Here is a 16,008-nt window from a genome sequence, read left to right on the forward strand (position 1 = left end):
TGAAGAGAATTCGTAGAAGACACCCGGGCCTTTTGTCTGTGGCTTCAGCAGGTTTGCACTGCCCTAAATGGCCAAGATTTCTCGAGAATTAGCCACTGCCCTTATGATTCAACATTATAATGGGAGCTAATTCTAAAAAAATAATCTCTTGTTTCAGCTGCCAAACTTTTGGCAAATGTGCCCCATTGTAAATTCTTTTAGCATTGATTACTTGTGCACAAAGATAATGCCAATGGCCATTTCAGTACGAATATACGCTGGATTCCCCACCACCACTCCTGCCCATATTGTTCCTGATCAGCTCCTGATTATGACATGGTTGACTTTTAAATGCAACCTTGGTCTGCAATTACCTGAAGCAAAAATCCTTTCGAGTTTGACATTTGTGTTTCTGACTTTACGTATTGGGCAAAGCAATATGAGTAATAGATCCCAGAATGCTAAAGAAATTGATCATGGCTTAAAAGTGCAAGAAATCCAGCCTTGCAGAGTTGCAGTTTCAACTACATAAGTGGGAAAACAGGAACCCAGATGGTGAGTCAGATTGTAAAGGGAAACCATGCAACTGTTTGGGTCCTTGCACCTGAATGATGTTGCCATCCTCAAGCAAGGTGGAGTTTCAGTCCAGGCAGCATCTGTCAATTTTCTGCATGAAGGAGGTCTGGCAAATGTGTGGCCAAATAGAGAACAGTTTTTGCTTGTAGTCTGTTCCAAAGTTTTCTGGGAAGCAAATAGCAACATGCCCAGCAGAACTGTGTTCCGTTGGCAGCCAGTCCAAAACTGGCTGGCTGAGTCTGTTTGCTTGGCTTGAATTGAATATTAGATATAATAAATGAGAGAGAATGAGATTTCTAATGGGAGGGGAGTGAATAATCAGGAAACGAAATGTTTATTGAATGCAACAAATGTTTTGCTAAACAGGGTGACAATAACAGGTGGCTCCTTCCTTCCTTCCTTCCTTCCTTCCTTCCTTCCTTCCTTCCTTCCTTCCTTCCTTCCTTCCTTCCTTCCTTCCTTCCCTCCCTCCCTTTCATTCTCTCACTCTCAAAAGTTCCTATCATTGCTTTCCTCTGATCTATCCCTTTTTTGTAATGAGAGCGAAAGTGGCCTGGTAGTGGACAAAACTGGATTCAGAGAGTACAGAGAATCATTATATTTTGGTTCAGATGATACTTTTTTCTCCATACTTAGAATAGATTTTGCTTGCTTTTTTTCCATTTCCCCAGAGGAAGCAATTCAGCTTGTTTTCTTGAAGCAGATGAATTCTTTCAATACTGTATTGCAACTGGTTTATGCCTGTTCCTTATTTGTGAGAAAGCGCAATCTGGATGATACAGATTATTGTATGAAAAAGAGTTTTGCAGGGTGGATGTGAGTTGGTCAAAAGACAATGTTGCCTTGAAGCTGTGCTTGACTCGTGATGACTTCATGGATACAGCCATGTGGTTTTCTTGGGAACAATGTACCATTGCTTTCTTCCAGGACTTGGTGGATGGGAATTTTTGCTGAAATGGAAAAGAGTTGAATTGGATGGTCTTCTAATCCTCCTGGGGAGCCTTCTCTCTTAAGGGTCATGAGAACACAGCTTTTAAAAACAGTTGCATCATAACATTGTTCTATATTTAATAGCAAAAAGCCCATCATGATGATGGGTGGGTATGTGTGAAAGCAAGAAGAGCTTGGATATTTGAAGGGCATGGGGTTCAGTATTTACACATTCTGTGCTTCCTAAATTTCCCACAGTTTATACACGATAGTATATATTATCAGATCTGACTCATCCATTGCAAGGAGAGAATGGCAGGTTTCAATTTTACTTCCTTACTTTACTTCTCATGAGAATGAATGGTCACTAGTCACTTTCATGGGGGAAAGCAAGGATGTGGACCCCAGAAAGAGGGAGAAATCCCCTTCTCATATTTGAGGATCCTTGCTGTTAAACTTCATGGTTATATTCTATTTGAAATGGTACATCCAGGACCACAGGTACAGGTTGATCAGCAGGAAGAATTCACTTTATGGAGAGAAAATACTGTCTCATCCAGACTAGAGCTGAAATGCAGAGCACTTGATCTCCGCATTTCAGCTATAAGCACACCCATCATTCTGGGTTAGAACAAGCCTTAGAGTGTACAGTAGAAAGTGCAGGTGCTTTCTTCAAATAAAAGGGGTTCAGCATATATCAGGTGCTTTGTTCTTTGTGCAGTGGGGAGAAGAAGATAAGCCAGAGGCTGGGTCTGTCCTAGAGCTTCCCACCACTTTGGGCCGCAACACGCTCCGCATCCACGGAGTAGAAGTCAGCTACAAGACTCATCGCTGCAATGAATGTTAAGCACAAATTGGGTAGTTTTAACTTGGGTTAATGTTGTGTGGTTTGGTTTATTGGACAAATCCAGCCTGTTTGGTTAGTGTATGGTTCAGTTTTTGGCATGAACCTAAGAAGGGGTTAAATCCATAACCAACGGAAACCTGTTCTGTGGGTAGAACCATTAAGTAATTTCTGATCAGGTCTACATTATAACTCATTTTTGCATGGTGCTCTCCCATAATGAGATCAGCAATAATTATGTCTTCAAATGTTATGAACCTTGACAGGAGATGTTGGTTTCTTTCCTTGAATATCATGCAACAAGCAGTCAGTATGAGATTTTGCCTTCAGCTTGTTTCAATCACATTTTTACTGCAGAAACCAAATATGCAACTGCTTCTGTAACTTAAGGTAACAAAGCAAAGGGTGTGATCATGGCAACTCTCTCTGGGAAACCGTCTACCAATCATCCTCTCCCCAGCAAGCAAACGGACAACAAGCAAAATACCCAGTTTTGGCAGCTGATGATGAAGTCACATTCCACAAAACTGTTGCAGCAATTAGTGAGGGAAGACATACGGGCCTCAGTCTTAACATTCTGGTTTAAATTTCTTTAATGTCCTTTTGCATAAGGTGTCAACAGTGTCTCAGGTGAAGAATGATCCCCTTTCCAGCTTTAGCTACTTGCTGATTCAAAGGGAGCTGGTATGTCATTGGAAGCGGGATCTGTGAAAGGGAACAGTTGACTTCTCCCAGGTGAAGGGTTGCTTTTGACTTGAGCTTGGATGCAGTTTCCATGGCAGGAATAAGGAAATAGCTTGGCATTGCTTTCTCTGTTTTTTATTTCTCCCCAGCATAGCCTACCACCTTGGGATGTCTCAAAGTTCTCCCATTCTAGTATTACCCATACTTGACCCTGCTTAGCTTTCTTCATGCTTTCACCTAGCTGTCCCTTATCTCTGTGTCTGTAGGTAAACATTGAAATATTTCTTCAAGATCTAAGAGGTGAGTGTTCCAATTCCTTGGGGAAATGGAATTGTGCCAACCAGCAGTTTTCTTTAACAATGGAATTAATAACGGGATTGTCGATGGTCTTGTGTAGAATTATGTGGAACTGCACCCTGACAGGCATTTTGCTTAAGAAATATCATTTACAAGACTGGTTAGTCCTATTAGGAAGGCAAGGAACTGTGTAGCATGAATATTTACAAACAGAATTTTTAAAAAGAGAGAGAGAATTAAACAGGTTTAATTAAGCTGAGTTGAACACTGTGGGTCACATATTCCATGATAATTGGTTTAGATTCCAGTTATTGTAAAGATTGTGCTCCCAGTACTATTCAACCTTTGCATTTTTGTACAGAAATATGTATGGAACATTATTTAAGCACTTCTGCAGGGTCTGGCAATATGGAACCTGTTGGTGTTTTGGACTGTGATGCTCAACAATTGGCCATACTAAGTGGGACATATGGGAGCTGTAGTCAAAACCTCAAGAATGCAACAGATTGCTTAACCCTTTGTGTAGAAATCCAACTTTTGTTGATGAGGTATTGTGTTGCAAAGGCAAAGACCACTATATCAATATTTCCAATATTTCTCCAATTTTTTGACCCAGCAGAATAACCTAATTCTTCCAGGAATGTTGGTAATTAATACATGTGCGTGGTTTCCAGGCAGTACTAATTATACTAATTAATATATAGTGGGATAGCAGATTCCTGTTATGCCCGCAGTCCAAAACTGGTGATAAGATCACCAATGCCTATCATTATTACAGCTGGACAAGTATTTGCTGTACAACTCTTCTAGCTGAACATAATGATTTCATAGGTCAGTCTGGAAAGAACTTGGACATATCATAGACACTTGCCAGCCAAGATATGCTAAGAAAACTGGCACAGTCCCAAAAGGGAAAAAAATCTGAATTAGTAGAATCCTGAGCCAGGAAATTCCATCCAACTTTAAGAGATGTGGTTGAGCTCTCATGAAGGCAAAGTGTTCTAAAGCAATCAGAGACCTAAATGGGTCCTAAAATAATAGCCTGGTTTGCGTGCGAGGAGTATAGCATTTATCATCAATGTATGCACCGAAGGCAAAAGCAAAGTGCAAAATGAATGAATGAATGAATGAATGAATGAATGAATGAATGAATGAATGAATTATATAGTCATGATGCACCTATGTTCTTTTCAGAAGGCATCTGGTAGCACCTTTTCTGACTAACAAGTTTTATTTAAAGGCATAATCTTTCACAAGCTGCACTTCACAAAACCTTCTGCCTTTAAATAAAATTTGTTAGTCAGAAAAGGTGCTACTCCCTGGTTTTTGGCTACCATAGATTAATACAGCTCTGCTGTAATGTCTATCTTCTTTTGAGGGTTAAATCCACTCTTCTGTATTTTAATTGCCTTAATTTTTAACAAGATGCTTTGTTGAGTGAGACTAGAAGCATTCACATCCAGCATAGTGTTTCTGACATCGGTCAGTGAGATTCTTTCAGCTGACAGGGAGTAGCACCTGGTTAGAATATGCATGTTTCATCTTTTCTGATTTATTTTTAACCACCTAAATTGAATTGCACATCACAGTGACTCTGTTTGAAGGATGACACGTCATAGTATTCTTTTCAAAGTAACCTATTTCCTCATTTTCTTAATTACTCAGGATGACTTAGCCCTTTAGCTGCCACAAAGATCTCCATGTCCTCATCTTTGGAGCAGATAGTTTGGTGGTTAAAATGGAACCTGAAGTTAATTAGGTTTCTTCATTGATCTTGATATCATAATATTGGATTTCCATGTGATCTCAGGGTAATGTAAAGTATTAATAAAGTAATATCAATTGTTTTGGCATTTTTTTTAAAAAAATAAATAATAATCCACTAAATGTGGCCAGATTAGAGGCCAGATACTGTATTAATGCCTGTCCGCTTTCAGCCTTTTAAACAGGATAATATAGAGAGTTCACAGTACAGACTGTATTATATGTCAGTCAAGGTTGGCTTGACTGATCTCAGAATCTTAAGCATAGTCAGACCTGGCTATGAATTGGATGGGAGACCACCATGAGTTTAGGTTAGGCCAGGAAATTAAGACAAAAATCTCAGCCAGAAGGCACTTCCATAACACTGCCAAGAAAGCTGCATAAATTTATTATATTTCTATTTTCATTGTATTTGTAATTGTTCTGAGTTTTAATTTTGTTTTTATTGTAAACCACCTGGGGTCCCTTCTTGGGGGGGACATGGGCAGTGATAAAGTTTGATAAATAAATTAAATAAATAAATAAATGTAGTCACCATGAATTGAGTGACTCTTTTCCCTCTTTTGAAAGGGAAGTTTGCGGATTAGAAATACAACATGGAACTCTGTTTGAGGCAGATGAGGTATATTTTGATTCCTTTAAAAAAAATCTGGCTCAAGATGGTTGACTTTCTGAAGTGTTGGATGACCTACCTATGCTACTAAAAATTCAAAGCATTGTGCTTCCAGGCAGAAAATTAATATAAATGACAATTTATTGAACTTTAGAAATTCTTCTTCATCTGCTGCCAAAGCCAGCAGTTTACGTATCATGGCTAGCTATTTTAAGATGCAAATGCAGGCAGACATTTCAAAGGACCAAATCCCACATTATGTTGAAGGAAAATTGGGTTTTTTAATTATGAAAACTTGAAAATGTTGCCAAGTACAGCTTCCCAGTTAATATATGGTAAAGTTCTCAACTAACATTTTACATATTTGAAGTATGCACTTGTTACATCTCAAGTGTAATCCAAAAATCAACATATGAAATTCCTCTTCATTTTCATGACTTCATACTGAAAAGAAAAAAATGTTACCAGAAACCAGCCTCAATTATTCAAGCAGGATCCTTGCTTCCTACATGGAGTTTCACCTCCCTGTCAATGCAACATAACAAATCTGTGTTTGAAAATAAGGACAGACTGAGCATTTGGTAACATTTTATTTATTTTTTGTTTATCAGCTTATATACAGCCCCATCAGGAAGTGCCTCCATCGTTAATCCTAAGGAGCGTCTTTCTAGTCAGGCTTCTGTTATCTCTGGTAACCAACAATTTAAGCAATTTCAATTAAATTCAGTTTTCCACTTCCAGGAAGAGTCTGCAGTGACTCTTATTCACGAAAATTTCAGTGCTTTATGAATTCTTGATATTCCTTGGTCTGTCAGCAGAATTTGATTCTATTGATCATGGACCATTATTTGGTTCCCCAGGGCACTGTTTCACTCTTTAAAGTCTGGGTAATAGAGTTCACACCCGATATTTTTCTGCTTTCTCATTTGGTTGCTGACAATATTTCTGTCTCTGAGCCTTTCATTTTACCATCAAGTGTGTTGGGCCAAGGAGAAGGAGGACCTCGAAGTTCATGATATGTGGCCCCTACAGTAATACCGAGAAGAGTTATCCATACCCCAATCTGTGATTTAAATCTAACTCCATATATATTCAGGCCAAGAAAGAACAAGTTCATTTGCTCATACCGTTAGATACTTTTTTTCCTGAAAAGGGGTGGTAACTTCCCCCCACCTGCAGCCTTTTTTAGAAAAAAAAATTATTTACCTTCTGTATAAAAGTAGGAGCAAAGAATATTAAGAGAGAAGAATGTTCAAGGTCCTAATATGAAAACAGAATCACGTAAGAAACTTGTTTGAAGTTATATGCTTTTTTCCCTTCAAAATCCTAATAGGAATGGTTGTATTAGAAAAATTCACATGCCAACATGGATTAGAAATCAATTTTGATAGATTGTCTGCCAGGTTAATCAGCACTGCTAAAGAGTTGCAAAAACAATTTCAAGAATCTACTGGACTTTACGTAAGTCCAAGCAGATGCAAACTTTTAGAAGAAATATGATGAAGAATTGGCACCAGTCATAATTATAGCTCTTTTCTTCAGAACAAAAAAGTGACATAAATAATGGTAATATCCTTATTTATTATTACTTAATAGAGTAAGTTTTAGAGAGGATGACTGACACCCTTTTCTTCCTTTCTGTTCCCTTCTTGGTTTATTTTCTTTGCTATCATTCTTTTGTGTTCTGCTGTTTTTGTGTTTTTGTATGGTTCTTTGTTTTTAAATATTTTGGCAATTGTAAACCACCCAGAGTCACTGGGAATCAGGCAGCACATAAATTTAATAGATGATGATGATGATGATGATGATGATGATGATGATGCCACCTTTTATTTCTAAATTCTGTTCCTGTTTCAAACTCTTCCAATTCCCTTGCTTGGTTTTCTAAGCAATTTTTTTTTAAATCCTTCATTTATATATTATTAGAAATCAACAATGTCTCCAACAAATTGCTTTAGAAGTTGTATTCAAATTGGTACAGAGTACCAGTTCTGGAGAAAATGTCCCTTGAAATTATGGAGGGAGTGGGAGAAATTCTACCACTTTTCCATTTTTCTCCAACATATAAATTAGCAAAATGTAAGAAAATAATACACGTTTTGTTATTTGGCTGCCAAATTTACTACAAAAAAAACTAAAGTCCATCTTGCTTTTTTGGATCCGTGGTATTATAAAGTATGGGAAATTGGATTGAGTATAAAATTAATACAACTGCCAAGAGTCCTGAAAAATGGTTTAATTAAGGGTTGTTTGGCTCATATTTTTTACAAAGTAATTCCTAATAGATTTCTTCCATCTGTGTAAAGGAAGACAGTGATCCTGGCAAAGTATTGAGCCTGTATGCATACATAGCCATCTATATAAATGTCTTTTTTGACAAATATTAGATAGTTGTTTAAAAGCTTGTCTCTCTCCTTAAGACTGAAAATATATACTCCCCAAAAGGGTCCAGTATAGATAGTCAAAATACAGTTTTCATTTGTAAGTTTTTATTAAAACACTCTTTTGTTGAAATCGAAACAAGTAACAATAAAATAAGCTTGGCAGCACTGTTGGTTGTATTAGGATGGCTACTGGTTGGGGTCCAAATGGCCATGGAATTGTCCTACCCATAAATTGGCCAGTTCTCTGGCTGATCCCTTCTCTTCTCTAATCGGCTTCAAAGGTGTTCTCCTGATATGCAGGTGAACTGGCAGAGCTGGAACAACAACTAGACGAAAAGATCTGTCACTTAAATCCGGCAAAGAACAGCAGAAAGCCCATGTTTTGCAGATGATACATGGTGCAAAAACCTTGTCTTTCTATATGCACTGTATCTGGAAGCTCGTGACATGTGTGAGGTATAAGGAGACTGACTGTATACCTTTCCTCCTTCCAGGATTCCATTAGAGGGGCTCATTGTGATGTCTTTAATTGAGTGTCTCTTGCTTTTGGACCCCTCTGGATACCCACATTGATGCTGTCAAATACAGGCTGTCTGGTAGCTCTTCTGGTAAAAGAAAATGGATTGATTTCAGTTTGTGACATCTGAAGACAGGTTGGGCAAGTTCCAGAGGAGAAAAGATGATACTCAGAGCAGTATCTTCTATCATGTCTCCTCTGGATCTTGTCCAACTTGGCTGGTACATTCTAGCCAGATTACTAGAGACATCAGAAATGTCTCTCTAACAGAGAGCAGGATGCCTCATTGATTAAAGGAGATATTTACTCCTGATTACTGCATGGACACATCCATGGAGATTCCATGCAAAAGTGAGTTGCCATTACCTCCTACCTCCTTCCCCCTCCTCCTCCTCCTCCTCCTCCTCCTCCTCCTCCTCCTCCCCCCTAGTCTAGCCTACAGCCCTGGGCTCTAGTGCTCCCCGCATAACCACTAACCAGGACATTTGTTGTTGGTTTTTTGTGTTTTTCTCTTTTGTTTGAGATCTATGGCAGACAGGCATTAGAGTACCCCTAAAGAAGCCTGCAGTGGATTCTTTGGAGAGGAACAAAGTTGGAGAAAAGGCAGTGTCCAACCTTCATTGGTTAAGTGGCATTATGGAGAAGCTGGGGCTTCTCACTTCAACGGCTCCCAAAGAAGCAGATTGCCTTGACCCACTTCAAACTAGGCTCAGTATGGACCACAGGGCTAAGACTGTCCTGGTTAGGCTGGGGGATGATGTGGTGATCCACAGAGAAAATGCAGAGAAAAAGTTCCAGCAACTATTGGGACTACCAACCATAATTGGTAGTTTCCTTCTGGAGACCTTTCTGGAGAGCCTGGGAGATCTACTACTAGCATGGACTACCACTCAGGTACTATAGATTTCTGGTTGTGTTTTGTGGAGACTGTTGCTCCTCAAAGGAGGAACTTTCATATGGTATCCCTGAGACCTTCAATGCTTTTCAGTATCTCTGTGGGGAGATTTGTAGCATTTTGCTGAGCACAACCCCCTGCAAAATTTTGGGGTAATACTGTGACTCCCCTTCTGTTCATTTATTGTGTTCAGAGACCTGTATTAAAACAGTAGATAAAATATTACCCTTAGCTACGTATGAAAACAAAAGATTAAAACAATAAGAGCATTGATAAAATGTAAACAAAAATGTAAACCAAACAAAATCAAATTACTTAAATAATTTGCATTGCTTTTAAAATGACTATTCTCAGATGTATACTTTGCAGTACAATTTTGTATTATAATGCAGGTGGCGACTAATATATGAATTCTGTAGAACAACCATGCAATCCAATTCCATCAGCTCCCCTGAATTCACATAGGGATGCTTGAATGAGAGATAACAAATGGAACCTGAATCTACACAAGGTGGTTATTGTGAGAAGTGGTACATCTCCCTGTTCTGACTAGGGTCACTTGTTCCTAGAAGGAATAGGAAAAGGATCATACCAGTAGACACTCTCTATCCATTTGGTGTTTATGTATACCATGCTTATATCCCTCTTTGGATGAAAGTACAATGTATACATTGTCAAATGGAGGAAGTTCTCTGTAGGGGTCTGCCCAAGATAGCCACCTAGATTCATGACAGATTGGACAGCTCATCAATTTCATAAATAAGTAAATCAAATGTCAGTAAGATGTGGTCATTTCTGAGCTTCTAGGTATATATGAGGAATGCCTTCCATAGGATTAAATGTCTTTGCTGGAAAGTGATTTGATATGTTCTGAGAAAAATCCTGCAGTAACATCAACTTATCTTAAAACACATGCAGTTATAATTTTGAATATATCCAAAAATGAGTTTTTGAATCTTCCTCTCAGTATCTGGAATTCGAAATGCTGCCTCCATTTGGGGTTCTTCCTTTGCACATCTTCTGTTTCCAACTTTCTTTTACTATCCTCATCAAGAATAAACTAATGCGAGAGTTGTCTTTGGGGAAAAGTACAGACCGTGCAGGCTGTGCATAGAGATTTCTTGGTTCTTTTTAACACTGTTCGGCACAGCTTTTTGCATATTCCTAGATCACAGTGAACCATGCTAAACCTGGTATATGACAAAATTGCAAAAATGTGGCAATTTTTTCCCAGATACAATGAAACCTCTGCATTGCATCAGTGATAATAATAATAACAATAATAATAATAATAATAATAATAATAACAATAACTGTTCGTATGTGTCTTCTTGTTGTTTGGAGACAAGAAAGAAAAACCACAGTATCAGCAGCCCTGACTTATAATTTTTAATTTCCTGTAGGAAACAAAACTTCTGATTGGCTTGGCTTTTTAGTGCTCTTCTGATCTGCAGACTTATTGCCTACAAATGATTTGATGAACTGTTAAATGCCATATCTGTTGTTAGACATGGAAGTTATTCCCTGGAGATTGGATTGCTGATTAGATCAGCCATCAACATTTAAGACAAATGTTACCTAATTTGTGATGCACAAGAGAAAAAAGGAAGTGCTGTAGACAGAAACAAATGAATCTCTGTACTTATTCTAGATAAGGCATTATTTTCCACTTCCCACTGCTTGGCAACTGAGGCAGCAGTTTGGCAACCCATTAACATGGGTTAATGTGCAGAGTTTACATTAACCCATGTTACTGAGCAGGCAAGGCTAATCATATATCCTGCATGCCAGTGAAGTTGGTTCACAAGAGTGCACTCAAAAGTATTTTATTAGGAGCTCCTGGAGCAGTGCTTTTTAAACAGTGATTACTTTATTATGCTAATTAACCAACCATTCATTTAACATAATAAAACAATTGTTTTAAAAGACTAAGAAAGTACATACAACAGCGCTGAATGATCAATATAACCTCAAAATTACAAAGCATAGTAAGAACAAGAAAGAGGGATGTTATTTTATAAACAGAGCAATAACGTAAACTTCGACTACTTCACTTGAGAGTCTTCTTCCTTGCCCTTAGTTAAAAAAATGTTGACAATCAATATATATTGGCAACTCATTGCTGCAAATCTGATATGGATTTCTCCTTCCTATCTTGTCTGGTAAGTCTTATAGCCAATCCACAATTCTTAATGTCTTAATAGATCTCACATATTGGAGATAAAGCCAAGAAAAGCACCTGTGTCTTTAACATACAGCAATTGATCCACAGTCATAACAACAGTCCTGTTGCTGTCAGCCCAAAATGTAATAGCAGGATAACACCAAACCATGTGACTTAATGAGCAGTGATAACTGCAAGAGATTCCTTTTTGATAAGGGGGTGCATAGCAATGTCCCCACACATACAAGTGACTCCCAGCACCCACCCACCCACCTATCTATCTATCTCTACCTACTAAGGATTACCTTTAATCATGAGGAAAGCCAATTTGAGAATCTTGATTTGGTACTGCATAAGGATATAGACTTGCAGCCAAATCAGCCCATCATTCCCAAGTATTGCAGCTTGGCAAGCTTGCCCATCACCCAAGAATGGTATTTTAAGACCTCCCTGAAATGCACAATTGAATGGAACAATTCTTTGTTACTTTGTACAGACCTCCTCGAATTCCTAATGGTCACTTTCAACCCCTGAGAGTGCGTATCTGCTGCAGGCGCTGTGAAGTTCTTTGCTGCACATCAAGGCCAAGTCTGCATGTCTTTTATGCAGAGGAAAAGAAAGAAGAGGGAAGGCATCCATGCAGTAGGGAGGATGGGCTGTTTTCTCATTGAATGGGATATTGGCAGGGTTTGCAAACCAGACTTAAACAGGTCAGGTAAAGACTAGTAGATGCATCTGCAGAACGTGCTAAGCTTGCTTAGTACTGTGTGTGTGTGTGTGTGTGTGTGGGTGTGGTTTAGCCTGTTAAGCAAATCCAGCCCTGTGACTCCAGAAAAAGAAGTTAATGCACTAACTGGATCAAGTAGAACACAGCCTTTGGGCCTGAACAGGCAGTCCTTTCCTGCACACTAAAGCCTTTCCTTCTCGTTCTCTTAGACCAGGCTACGCTCATCCAGCCATTACAACAGTTGTCTGGCAGTTTTCTAGAAGCAAGGCTTCTGGACAGGAAGTGGTTTGTGGTTTTCCAGAAAAATACAAGAATGTCTTCTAAATGATCAGATTGGCATAGCCTTGGAAGAAGAATGGAATGTTTCAGAGTCCCCCAGAATAGAATGTTTTGCACATCACAGGCAACACACAGACAGTTTATCTGGAGAAGTCCTACCCTATTCCATCTTTTTGGAGAGAATAAACAAACCTCCTTTACTTCTTTCCTTTATGTACTCCCTCTCTTTCCACCTTAATAATGCTAGGAAGCATTGCTGTAATTTGTAAAGACCATTTGTGTCGCCTCTTTGACAATGAAAGAAGTCCACCTCATCTTTCTAAAAGCCTTCATTTAAGAGCGGCTTTCAGCACTTCTGCCGTCCCAGCAAATGGCCTTATTTCTTTTGTTATCTGGGAGTATATGTTTATCTATATCATCAGGCATAACATATGTCTATCATAAGCCATGTTAGCATGCCAAGAAGGTTGAATAGCCTCAGACATTTCAAGGAGATAAGAATCTACAGATCCTAGGTAATTGTTATAGGACACTGGAGTTTCATGACCTTTTGAAAACGTTAGAGGGCATCGCACTCCTTGCTCTTTGCAGCTTATCTCTGAGATGCTCCCATAAGCAATATCCTACACATACAAGCAAGCATAAACATAGACTCATGGACGCTCAACTAACTACAAATTGGATGGGCTAGTTCGCTTGATTTTTTAAAAAATCTACCAGTTCAAAAAGAGTCAGCTGAAGCTGCAAAAAACCTTATAGGGGCAGACCTGACTAATATTGGATGGGAGGCTATCAGTTAATTCCAGGGCTGTAGGCCAGGGTGGGAAATTGCAGAAGAAGGCAAGGGTGAATTACTTCCCTATTGCTCTGCCAAGAAACCTGCCTATGTATTCCAGAGCAGTTGAGTCCGACCTGAGGGTAAGCCCCCAAAGCTATTGGTCTGAGTTCAGAGCTGAAGAAAAATCAAGTTAATTATATCTTTTTCCAACAATGACAAACCACTTCTATATTGTTGCCAACTACAACTAAATGGACCTGTCTATAAGGTCACCAGGAGTTGAGTTCAAGTCAAAGGAGAGTTTGCTTCAGGTCTCCCATGATGTTTAGGGACATTAGGGTTACCCCTGTGCATGACATTGTTACTTATTCATTCATACAGCTTCAGACAGAGATGCAGGCATGTACAAGTGCAGTTACACAAATTTCCTTTCTAATACAGTCTTAACTGCTGAAGCAGTGGCCCTTGTTTGGGTGTCTTAGCAAAATAGAGCTGTGATGAATTGTAGCAGGAAAACAAATCATGTCTTCTGCTCTGTCAGAACCTTTCCGTTCCATTCTTCTCCTTTCCTGTGGGCCATTCTTTCAAAAACACTGCCTTGCACAGTAGCCTTTCCACAGAAGTAGTATGGATTTCTTGTGAAATGTCCTTCCAAAATAAGTGCGTGTTGTATTCCCTTCAACTCCTGGTGGCTACACAGACAAGGCCACACAATTTTCTTGGCAACTTTTTTAGAAGTGGTTTGACATTGCCCACTTCCTAGGGCTGAGAGAGAGTGTCTGGCCCAAGGCCACCCAGTTGGCTTTCATACCTAATACAGGATTAGAACTCATAGACCCCAGCGTCTAGTCCAGAGCCTTTAACCACTGCTCCAAACTGGCTGTATGTCTTGTAATACGGTATATAGTGAGTGAGAAGTTAGTAGTCCTCTAAAAGAGTGTTTACATAACTGAAGCAGAAACACAAACTCTGCATAGAGGAGATTTTTTTCCACACATAACAGAAATCCTGTCTCCATACAATACATACAATCTCATGAGTCATGAAAGAACATAATTCTGTTCGTATTTAGAAATTTTCTATACTCCTGAATTATATCATGGTGCTAAGACTTTTCTATTATGTCTCCATCCTCTTCTCTTCTCTTCTCTTCTCTTCTCTTCTCTTCCATGTATTATAACTTTTTGATTGATCCTAATAAAAATATCTTCCTGCTTTTCTTTTTTGTCTTGGAAAAGGCAAGTAGGGAGGGATGGTTCTGGACCGTTGAGATGAACTTGAAGGTGTAACCAGTGGCCTTGGAAAGTACAAATAGGGAGGAACAACATGATATGGATGTGAAAAGCCGGACAATTAGTGTTTATGAAAGGATAGGAGGTTTCGCGTGAGGGGTGAAATTAAGGGACACCATTAGGAACAGGATAGTCATGATTATTAAGAAGAACTGTAGTCCTTGCTGCATGGAACGGCCATGAAATGTGGTACTGATTTTATGTACAAAGGCAAATTTAGACTAAAATATTAAAAGGGAAATGCCTGCTTAATAATTAACTGACTAATGCTTCTACAGATACTTTATAAACAGACTAATTCTCTTTAAAACCTTACAGGATTCTTTCATTGCCAAATCAGATGTTCCCTATCTATGGACAACCAATTTGTAAGTTCACATTTGATAGACACAATAGTATGGTGACTTAACTGTTATTCCCATAGTAGAACTTTTTTCAGAACTTATTCCAAATATAGCAAAGTTAACTGAGATACCACATGGAAAATTTAATTTACCTGCACAAGCACAAACTCTCAATTCTAGAGAATAGTTGGCTAATGCTTTGGGCTTTATGCAAATATCTTCATCTCATACTTGTTAGGGTTTACTAAGCTTCATCAAGCAAGATCTGGGCATTATATGTAGCTTCATCAATACAGGGAGGTAAGTTTGTGTGAATGTCTTCAAGTATTATCAAGAAGGTGGGCAGGATGGTTCCCTTTTAAAGATCTGGCTACACCACAACCTGTTGGGTTTGCAAGCTGACTTGAATATAAGGTAGCCCCAATGTGCTTTTCTCTACTTTCTTCTCACAAAATACTTACTCAAGAGCTCACTGCTGCTGGGGCACATGAACCAGGAGGGAAGCGCCAGGGTGGGAAGACAATCTCATCAGAGGGTAGAGAAAAGACTGGAGAGTCACTGAGTAACTTATTCCATTGGGGTCTAAAGCAGAAGAAGCAGAAAAAGGCTGTTTCTCTGAAAATGAAGAGAAGGCATCATTCTAGCATTTGTGACAGACTGCAACTGGTCCTGTCTCCAAACATTGGAGACTGGGAACCTGATTTTTAGGGTCAGAATACCAGACTTAGGTCTAAGATGCCACCACACATGTACTTTAGACGAGAAAGAAGGATCAACAGAAGCTTTCCTGACCAATGCTCAATCTTCTCTTCCATAGAAGAGAGAGGAAGGGCAGGAGGAGAGGGAACAGAAAGAATGAATGTCAGATAAAGAGAAGGGAAAGAATAAACAAGGCCACTAGGAAGAGAGAGAAGAAGCGAGGAATGAGCACTAGAAAATAT

The 16,008-nt window shown here is 39.0% G+C and overlaps 1 protein-coding gene and 1 long non-coding RNA gene across 6 annotated transcripts in view; one reads left to right on the forward strand and one right to left on the reverse strand.

Annotated features, from left to right (window-relative positions):
* The window catches only part of ZMIZ1 (zinc finger MIZ-type containing 1), a 430,047-nt gene that overhangs the window by 311,534 nt on the left and 102,505 nt on the right, over nucleotides 1-16,008 (forward strand). The window lies entirely within an intron of this gene.
* LOC134499543 (uncharacterized) lies at nucleotides 7,251-8,601 on the reverse strand. The gene is made up of 2 exons (XR_010068158.1): nucleotides 8,551-8,601; nucleotides 7,251-7,571 (listed from the first exon to the last, which is right to left on the reverse strand). It is a non-coding gene; the product is annotated as an uncharacterized LOC134499543 (long non-coding RNA).

Source organism: Candoia aspera, chromosome 6 (assembly GCF_035149785.1).
Source record: "Candoia aspera isolate rCanAsp1 chromosome 6, rCanAsp1.hap2, whole genome shotgun sequence".
In the NCBI taxonomy this organism is placed as follows: domain Eukaryota; kingdom Metazoa; phylum Chordata; class Lepidosauria; order Squamata; family Boidae; genus Candoia; species Candoia aspera.